Consider the following 17,685-nt stretch of genomic DNA (forward strand, 5'->3'; position numbering starts at 1 on the left):
AACTTGCAATGCACAGTGATTCCAAACTTTTAGCCGGTAGTGTATATACACTATGTACACCATTATGTAAGGTTCGCAAGGCTCTTTATTGCGTAATAACCGCTTCGATGATTACACCTTTTGCGTTTCTTTATAGTTCAGTCACTCCTCGTACTGTTATGCCGCAGCCGATCAGGGACTTGAAAAACCCAACACTCGTTTCACAAAACAAATCTTTTATTTCTTTTACACAGGCATACGTTTCAGAGGTGACTCGCGGAGTTAGAAGTTTTCGGGTTTTAATGCACCAAGGTCTCTACTTTCGGGAAAACTGATACGCCGCGTGAAAGTGTCTCTCTATTTATCATGTGAGGGGTGGTAGAAATTTCTAAAGGAGGGAGGTCTGCGTCAGTATTCGAGGATGAGTCAAGGATCGGCGTTCAAGGATGAGTAAAAGATCGGAGTTCGAGGATGAGTCAAGGATCGGCGTTCGCGGATGAGTGAGAGGTGTGACGGACTGAGCGCGAGCACGTCGATGTGGTTGATTCCATGGATTCAACACGCTTCGGGGCTCACCGGTGAAGGTTTGCAGTATCGTAATTATGAGGATGAGAGAGAAAGCGGGCGACGAGCGACGATAGCCAGGCCCAAAGGGAAAAACCGCGGCGACAAGAGGCTCACGAAGGGCCTGGCTATAAAGTACGGCGTGCGAGGGATGAAAGGGCAGTGTGTTTGAAAAAGTCGAGAGGCGTGAATCAAAGAAGCGTGTGTCAAAGCCCAATGTATCATAGTTATTCTTATATTTTGTTAATAAATATCTATTTATATTTCTGATCCCACAGTTTTATACCGTCGCATTGATATACCGTTTAGGTTAGGTCAAAACGTCAAAAGACACGTTTTATGAAATACACAGTTTATTGTTTAGAATAACGGGCTGCTGGTTGTACAGAGACTGGCTGGTGGTAATTGGTTTCCTAAATACATATATAACTTATGGTTTAGAACTGGAGGGGTTGGTGACTAAGGATGCAATGATTTAGGCTGGTTTGTTCGGGTGAGCAATCGGCGAGGAAGTTACGGAAAACAGGAGATGAGTGTTCGGGTGAAAACTAGTGAAAAACAAGGTGACTAACGTTGGATATTAGGTGGGCAATCACAAAGGGTCGGCGGAAAGTATGATTGAGTGGCAAACAAGGTAGGAAAGGAATGCAACGGATGGGAAGGAAGAAAGTCCATTGGAGTCGGCATCATTGTTATCTTAGGACATGTGTTTATCCTAACAGTATATCTACTCACGCATTCATCCTACAATCCACGTGAATCATTTCTCGCGTGCTGCAAATTTACTCTAAAATTAGATGCGTTGTTGCGTCGTAAACAAACGCAGATTTTCCCAGGTCTCGTCGCGGTCAATAGACGGATTGGATCCGGGTGGCCTCACGCGAAGGCCCACAAGCCAGGGCACTGCAAAACTAGGCCCGAGTAGTACTCGAAACCGTCACCTTCACCACCTAATTTATTAGCTAGACTCCAGAGTAAAGGACTGCGCATCTTGCCCTGGCGCTTTTATTGTTCAATAGTATAAACACGGCAGTTTGCCTGAAGCGCCATAGCAAGTACAAACGGAAAAAACATTCTCAGAATTTTTCACCTTCCACTGCCCTTTAACCTTTCCTAAAAGAGAAGACACTTCCACATCGTCCAATCCAAAATTAGTTACAACCACCCTTCCCCGAACATCCAACCAATCAGATTGTAGACTAGTTTGCCTCGGTGACACACCACCAGCGACGAGCAGACACAAACTGGCCTTCGTAAGGCGCACAACACAAATACCAAACAGCTCTCTGAAACAACTGCAGTCCTACGATACATTTGTAGAGTACACTCGTTACAATAAGCATAGAGTTATATAGTCGGGGCCACGATATAGCGAGTTCGTAAAATCGGTTAGGCGTCAAAGTAAACATGTTTTAGTTGCCGGGACCCCGAAATTGACAGAAATACGAGCAGATAAGTACTTGAAACCATGGTCAGGACCGTACAAAGAATTCTTGTATCCAGCGAAAGTCAAACTGATTCTAATATATTTACTGAAAATTGAGTTCAGCTAGGACAATTTAGGGCTTTTTTCTTCTGGGAAAAGCCGCTTTTGGAAGTACGGTTACAAGTAAAGGTCTTATTGAGGTCTTTAACATCTTCATTTACCTGCTCGTGTTATATACAGATAGAAAATGCAAAAGGATTGTGCAGCTTAATATTAACATATTTTCCATTTGTAAATGAAATACCATTTTCTACTTGAAGTACCAAATCATATGCTACCATTCGTTTATTGTTGGAACCCTCAAACAGACTGCAACACACGGCCTTGAGTGCCGCAACATCAATCGATGCCGATTCTTGAGAGTTTAATTTACGACCTCGCTATATCGTGGCCCCAACTATACTTATATGTATATATTAAATATAGTTAGTGTAAAATCCAGAGTGTATTTTACTATCCAACAATTCAAACACATAGTTCACTTTGTTAGATTCCGATGTTTAGTAATTTAATTAAAAAATAACCATTTTTATTTTTCTAAATTTTGTACACGAAATCTTGCAAGTTCTAAAGCACTTAGTTTCTAGATACGTCCGGTCGTAGCGATTCTTCTGTTGTGTGCGGGATGTTTAACTGCTTGCTTTTATTAAGGTTTGTAGGTCTTATTTTGGGGTAGTGGGAGTACGGAAAGGTCCAACGGTTTTGGGACTTGATGAGTATGTCTCGGGGTTGATGAATAACAAAGTATGACTCGGGGTTGATAGATAACAGTAAAGCGTATGAGTAATTGTGTAAAAAGATAATTGTCAGGGGTTACTAGGCGGTGGATATGAAATGTGTCTATATCATTTGTTAAGGTTAGAGCGGTATCTAACAACTTATACTTGGAAAGACTTCAATTTATCTCGCTATAAGTTTCCCAACAGACAAAGTGTCCCAAACAGAAGAATTCTCCCTTTTAGTATGTCAGAGATCCACTTGGAAAAGAGAAAAAAGAGAACAACGACGACTCTTCTCTACTTTGTTAATAAACAAGTTTGGCTTGTTTGTTCGAAACGAAGCGAAGGCTCGGTCAGGCGGTAGAGCAGTTTTATATTTCACGGTGGAGCGGACGCAGCGGAAACTAGCAGCTGCACGATCGGAATCAAAAGTGGCCCTCGACCTACTGTTTCCCGCCGGAATGTGTCCACACATTCGTTGGACCGCACACGGCGGCTACGTGTGCCGCGTTCACGAAGATTTTTCGATATCGAAATTGACACCAGCGGCTCGCACCCGGGAGTTTTCACGGTTCCGCGTTACCGGATTCCTGGCTATCGCGTTCACGACTGATTGAAATAGACCGCCGCGGTAGCCAGGAATTAAATCGCGGAAACCCCTTAACGTGCTCAACTTTCACCGCGATAGCGCTTGATCTTCGAATATTTTCCACGATCGTGAAAATTTCCATTGTGAATTATTATATTTACGTGGCTTTCGCAGTTGTTCATTGAACAAGTAGTACGTTCAGCAGTTGCGAGTTGTAAAACCGTCTACACTTGTAGCCTTATAACGTCTGAAGAATGGAATGTTACAAATGCTGAGGCCTGAAAATGAGACCTAACTTTGGCATTTTTTTTTAAAGAAAATAATTAACTGAATCGAAAACTTTTCATTAGGGTTTTGTTATATTACCCTTGTAGAATATAAAAGTATTTTTTCATTTGATTTCTTTGCAAAATGGCGGCGCTACAGCCGCATCGCCGAACCTTTATTTTGGACAGACGTACCCACGGTGTTGTTCCCTGCTGCCACACGAATTGACTTGGAATCAAATTTCAAAAATTGTCATCATTTACATACCAATTACTAAAAAAGTGCATAGAATTTTTACAAAATATCGAGTTTCATAGAAATGGAAAATATGAAGAAAGAATCACATCTTTTCCCTAAAATTTTAGTATAAACACGTTAATTGCAGGGAAAGTTTCCAATATATTGCAGAAATCCTCTGCACTTTTTCCAATTGTATAACAGAGAGTATTTTGTCAAAATTTCAAGTTAATCGAATGAAAATTGTAGAAGTTATGGGCAACATCGTCTTTAAAACTGTCACTCTGTGAAAGACGCGTTTAAAGTTTCGATTACCGATTGTCGGCGCGGTGACCCGCGTCGTTAAATCGCCTCTAATGGCACAAAACCGTCGAAATTGTTCTTTAAAACCACTTGGATTAAATTTTTCAAGGTACAACCACTCGATTCCAGCAAAAAGTGAAATTCGTTTTTTCCAAACCTCAGAGGCGGTCTAACCCCTTAATCGACTTAACCGTTCGCCGGCGAAGCTGCGTGGAAGGTCCACGGAGTGTACCTATAGTCCGTAAAACAATCTACACGTTCAATTTTACCCAAAAAGAAACGTCCATAAATTCCCAAAAAATTCGCCGCGACGTCGTTCTAATCGTCGATCGTGAGCGGGTTCGAGGCCGTGGTTTTTCCGGAGGGGTAGCAGGCGAGAAGAAGGTTGGAAACAAAGACCGGTACGGGTACAAGAGGAAAAGAAGGGACGCAAAAAGGCCGTAGTTCGAGCGATCGATCGGCACGCCCGAAGACAAAGGCCTCGAACGCAGCTCGAGGCTTTATTTCAGCTCGATTTCTCGTTGAAACGCGTCACGAGAAGAGCCGAAGGGGGGGAGAGGGTGGTTGGTCGGGTTGCGTTGTAGAAAGATTGTACCAATCCTGGACTGTTTCAACTGTTTGTCTCTCTTCTGGAAAACGTTTGAATGACAGTAAACCGGCGAATGTTTGTTAGTGAAAGGAGGAACGATAGGGAAGAGAAGATAGAGATAGGGGTGAACGTTTTTTTTGAAAATCGTTCTTTAGAAAATCGAACACCCTTCCACGCCACCGTTCACTGACGAATGGTTCGACGCTGATCGATCGGTCGTTGAGCTCTCGCGTTAATCCGTGCCACTCGCCTGCATGAATTCGCAGCGCGCGCGAAAATATTGGGAAAAAAGTTGACGCGCACACGCAGATTTACACCATTTAACGTGAATTCCTGATGAAAAATATAATTGGATACACAGAGAAATATGCGTGCTACTCTATCAACTTTGTTCACTCGACGATAGACACACGTGTGTGTGTGTATGTGTTCATTAATGGAGGATAAATGGAAACATTCGTTGCTTGGATACTTCTTTGCTTCGATATTCAAGACCTCCTTTCGTATCGACACTTTACGATAGTTTAAATCACCGCTTCTGGAGAGACACTCGACTGTTACACCGTTTCGATAGGAAACTCGACGATGTGCTCGGTACGTCGCACGTCAAATTAATGAAGAGCTGCTGATTATAATGTTTAGTGGAGAAGGTTGACGATAAGAGGAGATAACCGTGACTCTATCGGTTCGTCACATGATCACGGTGTGTTCTTAAATCGCTAAATTGAAGTTAACCGAGGACTCGATTAAAGATATTGTAGGAGGTTAATGACCCGAGCGGGCTGATCATATGATTGAGCTTGTTTTGTTTAAATCCCTGCGTTACAAATAGGCGAAACGGGGGCAACCACGGGGGCCGTGGCCTTCCGACGTTCGTTGTTATTAAACAAGAGCGAGTGTGTTTGTGCGAATGCGAGGGATGCGAGTTGCCAAGAGAGTGCGTGAGAGTGAGAGAGAGCTAGCGAAGACCTTATAAATAGCGAGAACAAGAGCGAGATTCATTCATTTTCCTGCGAAGCGACAAAGAGTTACCAATTGTGTTTATAGCGTTGTTTGTTTTGTTTAGCTCAATTATATTTTACCAATTTCTAGTTGCATTTTGCACTCCGTTTCCTACAATATCGCCTGGTTGTTTATTGTACGTAAGATACTTTTTGATGTATTCCAGATACCGTCCAGTTCAAGACACTGTTTCTCAAGATACTATTTAGATTAATTTCCGGAGCGTGAATTTACACTCTTCCGAAAGCCAAAGTAGGAAAATGATTGGTTGGTTTACATCTAAATTGATTTCCTATGAATTTGTGAAGTTTTCTAGGTGAAAGCTAAAAAAGGGTATGAGGCATGATAGGTAGGCTGTAATTGGGTGCGCGATGCCTTATTATACAGAAAATTAAGGTGAGGTACCTTATGGTGAGGTACTGACGATCACAAAACGGGAAATTCTAATTAAGTGCTTATTGTCCACGTCGTCAACAGCTTACTGTGTCGCTGAGTGTTAATGACTCGTTTGTAGCAATGCGATTTTTTGACTTTTGTACCATTAGGTTCGGAAAAAGTAATTGTTAATTTAGAAAAAATTTTAAAAATGGAGGGTTTGGGCAATTTGAAGAACTGTGAAGGCTTAATGGCTTGGAAATTCCGTCGTATGGACGGAGCAGACACTGTGACGAAAGAAGCTCTCCACGTAGAATTTCCCTCTTTTGGTTGTCTTGTGAAATCGTTAGGAGTAAGCACGCATTAAATTGGACGAATTTCACCGTGTATTACGTGCGCGCTATGCGAGAGGACTGTCCTGTTGCTTCTTCCTCTTCGTAAACACCAAGCAGCGTCAGATAGGCAAGGGAACTCTCGTATGCAGCTTTAAAAAATTCATCGTTTCCTCTCGCGAGGGCCGGTGTATTTTCGGCGCGATCTAATTTTCTCTGAGGGGCCGAGGGACGCGATAAGGGATTTACAGGCATAGGCAAAATTTATGAATCGCGAGACGCGGCAGTGGGAACCTCGAGGAGAACGCTGAAGCGGATTTTAGTCGTTTAATATTGCACACCGCGAGTTCTTACCTCAGTTCGCCTTTTCTAGCCCGCTTATCCCTTCTGTAGGCTTAAATATTAATCAGGAGGTCGATATAATTGATAAAAAATATAAAAGGAACTCCCCAAAAAGTACCCAACTTTGACCCAAGCTACAAAACTACGATTTTAATGTTTGCTACCGTTTTAACTGTTGGACGAAAAGCTGAGCCGGGTCACGTCTGACCCGTCGTAAGATTTCTTCGTTTACGCACCAGAGAATCAATTTTTTTCATCAAAGTTTTATCTAAAAATACTAGCTACATATTTTGATCGTAAATGATCTTTAATCATAGCATGCTGAAATCGCCACAACAGCCAAACGCCATTTAAAAGAATAAAAATGGCCTTGAAATCTCCCCTACTACTTCATCCACGTAAAGAGTATTTATATCACATTATGTCCCCTTCCATATCATGCAAGTTTTGTATACAATATTTTTCCATATTATTACTAAAAACGAAAATATTCTAGATGGACAAAATTTTCGATCCACCCGGTGTAGTTGACTTTCTCTCGGTTTCAACAGCTTGTAAATAGAGATTCTTTAATATTAAACACAAATGGAATTTGGTATAACACTTCGAAAAATGCTCCACGAATCATTCTATTTGTTAAATCGATCACGCATCGATGTGAATGGAATTCCCAAATTCCCAAGCTTCCGCGTTATTAAAATAGCATTTTCCGGAATATGGAGAGAGAGGGGGGGGGGGGGGGAAATTGACAATAGCCAGTCTGTAGAAATATATTAATTGCAACTACGTACTTTATCTTCCTTCACCTCCATTTCTCTTTTTTTTTTTTATCACATATCAACCAAAATTTCTATGGGAATTTTAGATGAATGGACAGAATTCTCATTGTTCGATGGGAATCCGAAACGACCATCCGCTTGTAGCGGACGTTAAATTGATATTACAGTAGAGGAATAATCAGCGTTAATTAAAATTCCAAATTAAGATCAAATTTCAACGACAAATACGAGAAGAATTAGTTGAAAATTTATTAGAAATGAAGCAATAGCTTCACAAAGGGACAAACTCCGATACTCGTACACCTCTTCAACAAACGTTAATACAATTATCGTTAAACTCGTTGTCGTTCTTGCTCCCCTTCGACCCTTCTTCGAAGTCGAGGAATTCGCGATCCAAAGAGGTTAACAAAATAGCGAACGCGTGTTCGAAGATCGTCCCAGGCGACGAGTGAATCCGCAGGGCGCGCGTGTACGATTGAAATTCAATTTCTAATTCACGCATCGATAATTTCCTCTAGAGAGAAGGGAGAGGAAAAGGATCGAAGCTGTTACCGGCTGGCTCGCTGGCTCGTGCTCGTTGAATCGTCGACGAGACGTAACGAAGGGACAGGTGAGACAGAATCGATAAAGCTGCCCCGGCCGGCGAGCGCTATTAAAAGATAAACGCCGGAAGTCGCGAGCGTGCGGCAGCTTCACGTAGAAAAATGAATTTCGCTCGATTGAATATTTTCACCCTTTTGTTCCCTTTATTTTATCTTCCCCTCTTGCATCCTTATCCTCTTGCTTTCTCTTCTTTTTTCGGCTGGTTTTTCCGTTGTACCGAGCGCGCGTGTATACGAGTCCTTTTTTTTCTTCTTCTATTTCGGATCGTCGTCTGACGTCAGAGAGAAGTGCGCGAATCGTGTTTTAAAAGCGGATGAAGTTCGCGACTAATTGAATCGGTGGAAATCGTTCCGAGCAACTGTTGGAAATTCGCCCGGATTTCCCGCGTTGCGGAACTGTTAATCGAACTTATAAGTCTGGTCAACTCTTTTTCTCTTTGCGCGAAAAATGGCGGATTGAAGAAGTCATTTTTAATCGTGATTCTGTGAGAACGTTAGAGTAACATTTGATGTGAAACGTTGGTGCACAGAGTGGGCCACGTGAAACAGGCCACCTAATTATCTTCTCCAGTTACGGTGGCACGAGGAAATTTTTATACGCAATTTAAATGGGTCAAAGGGTGAACAAGATGGACGAAAATTTTTTTTACAAATGCCATTTTTTCTTGCAATGTATACTATATTCTTTTTCTACTGTATACTGTCGCAGACATTGATGTACATTTAAACATGCATCATAATATGACTTTGGATTCTAAAATTTTTACTCAAACGTGAAACTTCCTTTCATTTTTTCGCTGCTTCTTCCATCAAAACAATTTTTTCCCCATCTTATTCACCCTCTGAAAACATTCAAATTACGTATGAAAATTTTCTCGTACCATCATTACTGGAGAATATAATTAGGTGGCCCGTTTTACGTTGTCCACCGTGTATAATAGCAATTGTAATAATAATAATAACGTCTCTATTACACACGTAAGATGATACAGGTGCAAAGATGAGACTTCGCTGCTGTTTCTATTATGCCTAATTTAGCGGATTTAGCACGAGAATTGTCAGAATGAAAATGAAGCATGGTAACATTTGGGTGACTCGATGTAACAAGACAGTACCATTGTTTATACTTTAAATTCAATTAAATCGAAATAATTTGCAGGTAATTCCAGGATAAAATACTTCCCTGCAAATTACGAACTAACTATCCGCTTATAATCACCCGAGGTACGTATACCGTGCAGGTGCATAAAATTGCAAATTAACCCCCCCACTTAGTGTAATACCCTATTCGAAAAGAGTATAAACGATACATTAACAACGAAGTAACTTATTCTTGAATAAGGAGTACCAGGGAAAATTCCTGAAGAATACATTAGTATCAGGTTGTATACACATATATATCATTCCACGCTTGATGAATAATTTCCCTCTGGATAAAATCCAGCCATTCTGCTCGTCGACTGCTCAGAAAATAAACGAATTATTCTGGAAAATTGTTTATCACGTATAAATTAGCGAGTATATATGTCATCGACGGTGCTTTGATTCCCGGATCGGTCGATCTTCCGGCGACACAGGGTTGGCGGACGGGGATGAATTAAATGGACAAAATTCGCTTCTAACTCGTTGAGCGTGACCGCGAGCGCATCGTTGGTTCTAAATGAATATTTAAACGCAAAATTTAATTGGGGGGAAATAGTAATTAAATCTTTAATGTGGAACGCAGGCAATTCGGTTTCGCATGCAAACATTCGGAAACCGCTCTGGAGGTGTGTGCCGGGAAGTTTGAATTTACTCTCGTGGCCATGAACGCGGAAACTGTTCCTTTAAACACCGCGTCTGAAAACGCGCTAACCGAACGTTTCCGCCTATTTTCTTCCTTCTTCTTTTTTCAACTTCTTCCCCTTTCACTTTTCCGCGTTTCCTTCCTCTTTTTATCAGCAGAAGAGGGCGGAAAGAGAAGAAAAAAAGGAGAAACTGATGAAAAGCCAGACTAGACATCGAGCGCGTGGAAAATGCGAGCATGTGAGCCTTTATTTCGAACGGAAGTTCGTTAAATAGCCTCTATTTAACGCGAAAGAAGAGGGCGTGGAATGTTTGAAAATGAAAAAGGCCCTTTTCTCTTATCCTCCAGCCGGAATCAACGAAATTCTTATATTTCTACGTTATTCTAGAGGCATTTCAGTTTAAACAGGAATCCTCCACTCCCGTTCTCGGGCGCGTTTAATTTTATCCTCAAATGTTTGTAATTGCTCGTCGAGTGGTATAATCATGGAGAACAGTTAGCCCCCGTAGTGTCAGAGTTATTCAGAGGAGAAATCTTCATTTAAATCCTCCACCAAGGATTCCAACATCTTCCTTTCCCTTTTTCCTAAGAGCCAACCCTCTTCTATTCTTCGATCGATCGAAGTGCCAGTCTACGCTTTCCACGTTTCTCGCCTCCGGTTAGAGGAGCTCTGTTCGTCGAAAAAAAAGGAGAAAAAAAAATGAACGAATTACAGGAATCATCCACTTACCCCTTCTATTCATTTCTCCAGTTTGTTTTTTTTTATACCGCTGTTCGTCCCTTCGAGGAAGATGCCACAGGCAACGCAAAGGCCAATCGTTTCTTCCCCAAACTTTTACTACCCCGTAAAACGATCTCCGCAGGAAGCTCTCGAAGATGTGCAGGAGCAAGCAAGGCAGTGCTCGACCGGTGACACACGAACCTATCGTCGTCCTTTCGAAAGAATTTAAAGAGGATCGCGAGGAGGGCAACGCGAGAAGCTGGACTATCGATTTTACAGGGGTTGACGTCGGAGAAGGGCAAGAAGAGACGCAGTCTCTCGAGATCCGATTACAGATCGACTTCGCGCCGACCCGGGCGAAAATCAACCGGACCATTTACAAACCCCCGGAGAAGTTCACCAAGGGATGGCCTGTGAAGGATGTTTGCGGACCTGGAAGATTCGTCTCGACTTGGTACATTCGTCTGACTAGTCTACGTTAAATATAATTGTTCACTTCTTACTCTTCTTTCACGGTGTATATTTACCTTACTCCGTCACAAAGGAATGTTTATATTGTGCTCAATAATAATCAATTGTTTCACTTCTCAAATATAAATTGAATCCTTCTAGTGAATAATTAAATATGAATAAAAATTACAACCAATTTATTATTAAAATTATAACCGATGAAAGAAAATGATAAAGAGTGCAATTAAAATTTAATAATCTCTCAGAAAACTAAACTATTGCGTTCTAAGTATATGTGACCCAATGACGAGTTAACTCGTCTTCCTCAGTTAACGGGTTAATAAAACGAAATATTTTTGCAGTACAGATTTTAAATTACTGTATCTCTCAGATTCACTGCGATCCAAAAAAGAACTCTTAGGACTTCTACAGACTTGAACCTACACAAAATCACTTGTAACATCTTTGTTACCCCAATAATAAAGTAATACATGTGCAAAAAATAGGGCAGAGGGAATCTTAGCAATGGTGTATAACTGTTTCGTGCACACAGAGTATATCGTGAATTGCTTGAATTTAAATGGAAGTAAGGAGGAGAAGAATGGCATTAAAATAGTGGAAAAACTGGCGTTTCAAATGGAAGTACGTGTCGCGAATGATGGAAACCAGCAGTTTAGACTTTCTAATGTTAAACTGCATTACTGTAATAGGTTCAGTGCTCGTATTCGCGAAACACGAATCCGTCAACGGCAAATTGCTTCTGACTCAGGTGACAAAAGCAGCTGGGCTCGGTTCGAAATTCGCGCAAAGTCAATTTCCAGTTGGCCAGAACTCGTCGAGCCGCGACATTAGCGCTCCTTCGAGGATGGAATTGGGCAGGGGTGGAAGAGAGAAACACCGTAGAGTGCATTATCGATACACGCGAAGCGTTCAGCGAACGCGAAATGTTTCCTCGATTCTCGGACAATATCTGGTCAAGCCAGGCCAGCGTTTCTCTTTCTCCTGCCTCTGTTTCAGAACTGCAGAACCCCGGCTCACCGGCTATTTCCTGTTCCGGTCACTGAAACACTTTTGTTTCGCCTTCATCTCCGGCTCGCTTTTCCACTCTATAATGTATTCCAGCCAACCCGACCGTTTTCCACGGTTACAATGGGGAAACGTATCGTAAGACGGGCCACGAATGGCATGAGCGTGAATCGCGTACACGTTCTCGGGGGAAAGAATGAAAGCTGTGAAATGTTGGAAAATTCGTGGAACTTGTTTGGGAAGGGAGAACTTTTTCAGTCCAGTTTTAAACGAACCATTTAGCAATTTATATTAATGTCGAATCTTCTACCAATTTTTTCGCGGATCTGCAATTAATACTGCTGGGATAAATAACACTTTAGTTCAATTTGGTAGTTATCGATAATAAAATATTCGTTGAATGTTCGTTAAATTTCTAAATCTTTTCTAAAAATTCTTGCGTAGATTGCAATGCACAGTGATTTGAATTTTCTAATCGACAATGTATTTATTTAATGTATGGTTTCTCCAAATCTAATAGAATATATTGACATTGCCAATTTACAAGCTTCAAAATTATGGGAAAATTATTTAAAAAATCCATTCTATTTTTCTATATCTTTCCATTCGAGAAGAGGGTTCGTTGCCAAATGGTCACAACACGCGTAGAACATGTGAAAAACTCTAAATGATTATAATAAACCAAAACTTGTCGATAAAAAAATAACACGTGTCAAATATATTTTTGACTACTGATGTTTCGTCAATGTCGGTGATTATCACTTCCCTTGTTAGAAGTTGTTACGGTGTAAAAGAGGAAAGAGAAACATTTAACAAGTGAAACAATCTACCGGCAACAATTTGATCGCATTTTCGATAGTTCGCGGCATTAAGCGGAATTCGGAAACGACAGCCGAAGTTACTAGAATCGCGAGAGTGCAATAGAGAGCAGCGGTCCCAACCGTCCCAATTCGAGTTCTACGCGGCGACGTTTAACGAGAATTTCTAACGCTTTCAGAACATCCCTGGAAAGCCACAGTACGTGCGAATTTTATTCCATTACCCCTCTCTCTTTCTCTCTCTTTCTTTCAGCCGATGCTTCGCTATGCCCCGGAGAAATGTCGCGTTTTCTCGAAAGGAGAGCGAGCACGATGGGTTTTTATTAAAAGAGAGAGAGTCAGACCACATCGTGGTGTTCGCGGTGGTCCGATAAAATTATCGCTCCGTTTCGAATGAATAAACGTTCCGGTAGACATCGTCGTCGAGAGGTAGGAAGTCGACGAGTTAAATAGTCCCTTTGTCCCCTCTGGTTTCTCTTTTATTCGAACGGTCGTTAAAATTGAGCGAAAGGAAAATTAAAAAGAAAAGAAAAGAGGAGAAGGGAATCGGGAAGACGTAAAGTTAAGGGAAAGAAAGCTAATTTCGTGGAAGACATTCGTCACGGAGAGGTAACTTCCGGTCGTGAGTTGGTCGGCGAACGTTGAAAAGTTTGGCGAAAAGAGGCACGGGTCCTACTGTCGTGACCGATTAAAAATTTTTTAATTAAAGTCGATGGCCAGTCAACCAGTTTACCCTTTGCGAACTTCCTCCTCCTCTTCTTGGCGGAATCTCGGCCACCGGAAGCAGCGGCAACGGCTTTTATTGGCGAACGCGTTTCGCGAATGTTTGCAGCGTTAATTAATCCGTCCACGCTGGCTATTCCCGGTCTCTCGTTTTCCTGGAATTTCGAAGAGAAATACCGGCCAGGCTTGCTCTTTCGTCGTGAATCGTTCCTCGAACTGTCGGTGAATGTCATTTTGAAATTGATTTAGATTTCACGGGACGAAGGAAATGGCCGAGGATCGTGGAAGAGGAACGATCATTTAGAGTGGATCCCCGTATAGCATGGTCTGCGTTCGCAAACAAATTGTCTTGTGACCTTTTTGTATACAACGTTCTTATAACTTGTTACAAAACCCGTTTGGTATCATAGCAACATGTCTGTGAGAAGTTTATATTTCTTTCAACTCCCGTTGAAACTTCGTTCAATCAACATTCGAATTTTCTCTATTCTATCTTGGACGAATCTGTCTTCATATCAACGCCTAATCATGTTTCTTATTCCTGTCTTTGAAGTTTGTAGATATAGGATCCCACAAGACATGTTTCTTCCGAAACAATTCAATTGAAAGCGGTTCTTTCTGTCGTCCATTCCACTTTATAATTGCAAAAAACGACATCAGACAGTAAATGAATGCTGATCAAAGGTAAATAACAGTTAGACTAAGATAACGAACCGCTGAATTATTATTTTCTAACCCAATTATTCACTTAAAACTCCTTCATGGAGATAGATATCCTTCACGTATTTTTTCCTTCAACTTTTAGTAGTCTAGTATAATCGAATATTTAGTGTTACAATAACACTATAACGCAGGGACGATTCGTTTCAAGTGATATGTAACTTACCAGTGGCCAGAAAAAATTAACAGAAAAATAAACGTGAAACTGTTATAGTTTGTTATTTTATTTTGTACATATGTCTACGATGCGCAACGACGTTCGACTTCAGACATTAGACTAAGACCACGTCCAGGCTAGCCACGAGGCCGCAAGCATTAAAAAACAAAAAACAGTGGCAACTTCTCCGTTGCCTTCCTCCAGATGTCATTGCATTTTCAATCCTCAACAGAAACGAAAGAAAATTGTTCCAAATCCTTCCCAATTTCAAGCATATCCTTCTCCCAGTATTTTCTCTCCAAAGAAAAACCTCAACAATATCCTATATATCATGAAGAAAACTCGGTTAATCTCCTCGAAGCTCTACTTATCAATACAATACTCCATCAGAAACTCTCAGATCGTGCTTCAAGGCTCATCCGGTTTCTCCACGGAGTTCCATGGCCAGTTTGACGAAGTCCTTTATAAATCAAATCGAATCCGCGCGGAACCGTTCTCCTCCTCGCCGCCGCCAAACCGTTTTTCATCCCTCTGCCTCGCGAGATCCGACGCAAAACAGACTCCCCTGCTATCCCTTCATCCAGTTAGCTCCCTGGAAGGGAAGAAACGTAGATCGCGGCGGGAAAATAAACGGGAAGTTTCGCCGAGATAATAATCTACGTTTCCTGACGGCGGTGTAGCGTTTTAATTAAAATTAACGACAATTCTCGGCCTGGTTTAGCCCGAAAAGGTTTACGCGGACGCGTTATCACGATTCGAGGGGGATGGAAGCTTTCCGCTAACGTGTGGATCTTTCTTGCGCGATTAATCTTACTGCAAACTCGTTCGAGATATAAGATTTACGGGGATTCGTTAATTTTTCTACGTTGAATTGGAGTTAGTATTGCGCATGAAGGATTCATCTTTCTGGGATGAAGCTGAATAATTTGGTGGATTAAGAAGAGAACTTAATAGGATTCATAAGTATACGTATAACTGAATTTCACTCGTGATTCGTGTAAAGGGGTTAGGACACAGTAACAAGTGGGTAAAATATAAGATTTTTAAACGACGGTGCAGCAAAAAGTGAATAATCGATTAATATAAAATTTTGTATTTCAACTTACTATACTGTAAACTATAAAAAAAATGCTTGTAATACTTAAAAAATAATTTGTTCTTATGCCTTTCGTCGTCTTTGCTCGGAATATCTTTTCTTCCAGATGGCCAACTTGTGTACAAGATTCCTACAAATCGAATTAACTATATCGAAAATCCTAAAAATCTCACGAACTGTGATATATTCTCTAGGCATTGGCGATCCCACATTTCAATTTTTGTGAAAATTAACAAAATGGCAGATATTTTAAATTTAACGATTGAATTTCGGTAAAAAATTTGTTACTTTTTTATTTATATTTCACAAAACAATGGGAAAATGTAAAAGAATCAATCGTGAGTGCCTAATAGAAATTATAGTAAAGACAACTGTAAAATTTTAATGTAATTGTTAAGGTAGAACTCGAGATATCTTGTACACCGTTTTGAAAAACGCAATTCTGAGGCATGCAGGTACATACATATATGAATTCACTCTCGAAACGGTACTTAGAGAAATAATTTCTACTACTTAAGACAAAAAAGAAATTTCGATTTTTTCAAAATATTACTGTGTCCTAACCCCTTAAGTCTTGTTTAATGCTTCTGGGATGCTAATAAGGTGTGCGTGCAGTTGAAAAGATATCAATACGGTTAACCCTAGTGCGTTCTTTTGTTCGATTATACACTTAAGGTCTTTGGGTCAAAAAAGACCCGAATTTTTAACTTTTGTTACCAGCACGCTGTATGAACCTAGACGATTAGCTTTTAATATTACATTAAGGGAACATAAGTTTGATAACAGCAAAAGTTATTAAAACAATAAGAAAGCGATGGGTCGAAAAAGACCCGAAGACCGCACTACATTCTGTCCAATTTAAGAATAACCTCGCTCTTTGACCGATTTTCGTCCGTTCTGCGCATAGACGAAGAGCGCGAGCAGAGGGTAAGACGGAGAAAAAACGTAGACGGTTAGGTGGGGGTTTGGACGTTCTAGTGGTCCTTGCCCTGCCTTAGGCACGTCCCATGCGCGAAGCGAGGTTACTCTTAAATTGGACAGAGTATAGGGTTAATAGTTGTATTTATTCGATACTTCGCAAGGCGTTGTTTCCTCGAACGATTCACAAAATTGTGAATGCTCTCACAACTTAATTGCGTGAGGGCTACTTTTAATTTTCGACGGTGATGATGTGTTGAGAACAGTTGAGTCGTCTGAATCACTGCCTTTTTTCAAGTATTGTTCAATCTATGAATTTGATGTATGTATAGTTTGCAACTTTACAATAATTCTGACGTAGTGTTTTCGAGGTTACGATGATTCTAATAATTCTCTGCTGTGATCTGAAATATATGTTTCGATAGTGAATGGTAATTGACTGGATTGAGAAGAGGAGTCAAAAATTAGCAATGGATGATTGGATGTTGGGGAAATTTGTGGAAGGAGAAAAATGAAAGTTGGAAATGTTTGTATACTGGAGGAATGTTGAAAAACTCAGAAAAAAGGGGAAGAGTAATGGAGATGAGTCAGATGAGTGTGTGACTGTTTATAGCAAAATGACTATAGCTCGTTTAGGATGGTAAAATTTCAAACTTGGGTCAAGCTAATTTATTCCTTCGTGGTATTTTACTCTTCGGTTCCTTTCTGCGACCGAACAATATTCTAGACTTCATTTACATAATTCGCCACCCTTTAGTTACAACACATAGTCAAGCTGTACTCGAGTGTTCGACAATGCGCGAAGCTCCGCAAAAAGGGTCACTCGAAGTACAAAAAATTTGCATTAATATTCTTATTCAGGTACATCCAATCTTTTACAGAGAAATTTCAAAGCAATATCATTCGAAACAACTGTCCTTTAAATCCCCGGGGGAAACGCGAAAGCAGAGACACAAGTATTGTTTCGCCGACGTCCGAAGAGGGGCTCACTTTCCCTCCTCCGACGAGATAAATTGCAATTCACGGGACGATTATTTGCGACGTGCCCAGGCCGTGGCTGTCGCTATCGCGCGTATTGACGCGATGCTTTTGCCCGGCCGAACAA

Source organism: Habropoda laboriosa, unplaced genomic scaffold (assembly GCF_001263275.1).
Source record: "Habropoda laboriosa isolate 0110345459 unplaced genomic scaffold, ASM126327v1 scaffold52, whole genome shotgun sequence".
Lineage (NCBI taxonomy): Eukaryota > Metazoa > Arthropoda > Insecta > Hymenoptera > Apidae > Habropoda > Habropoda laboriosa.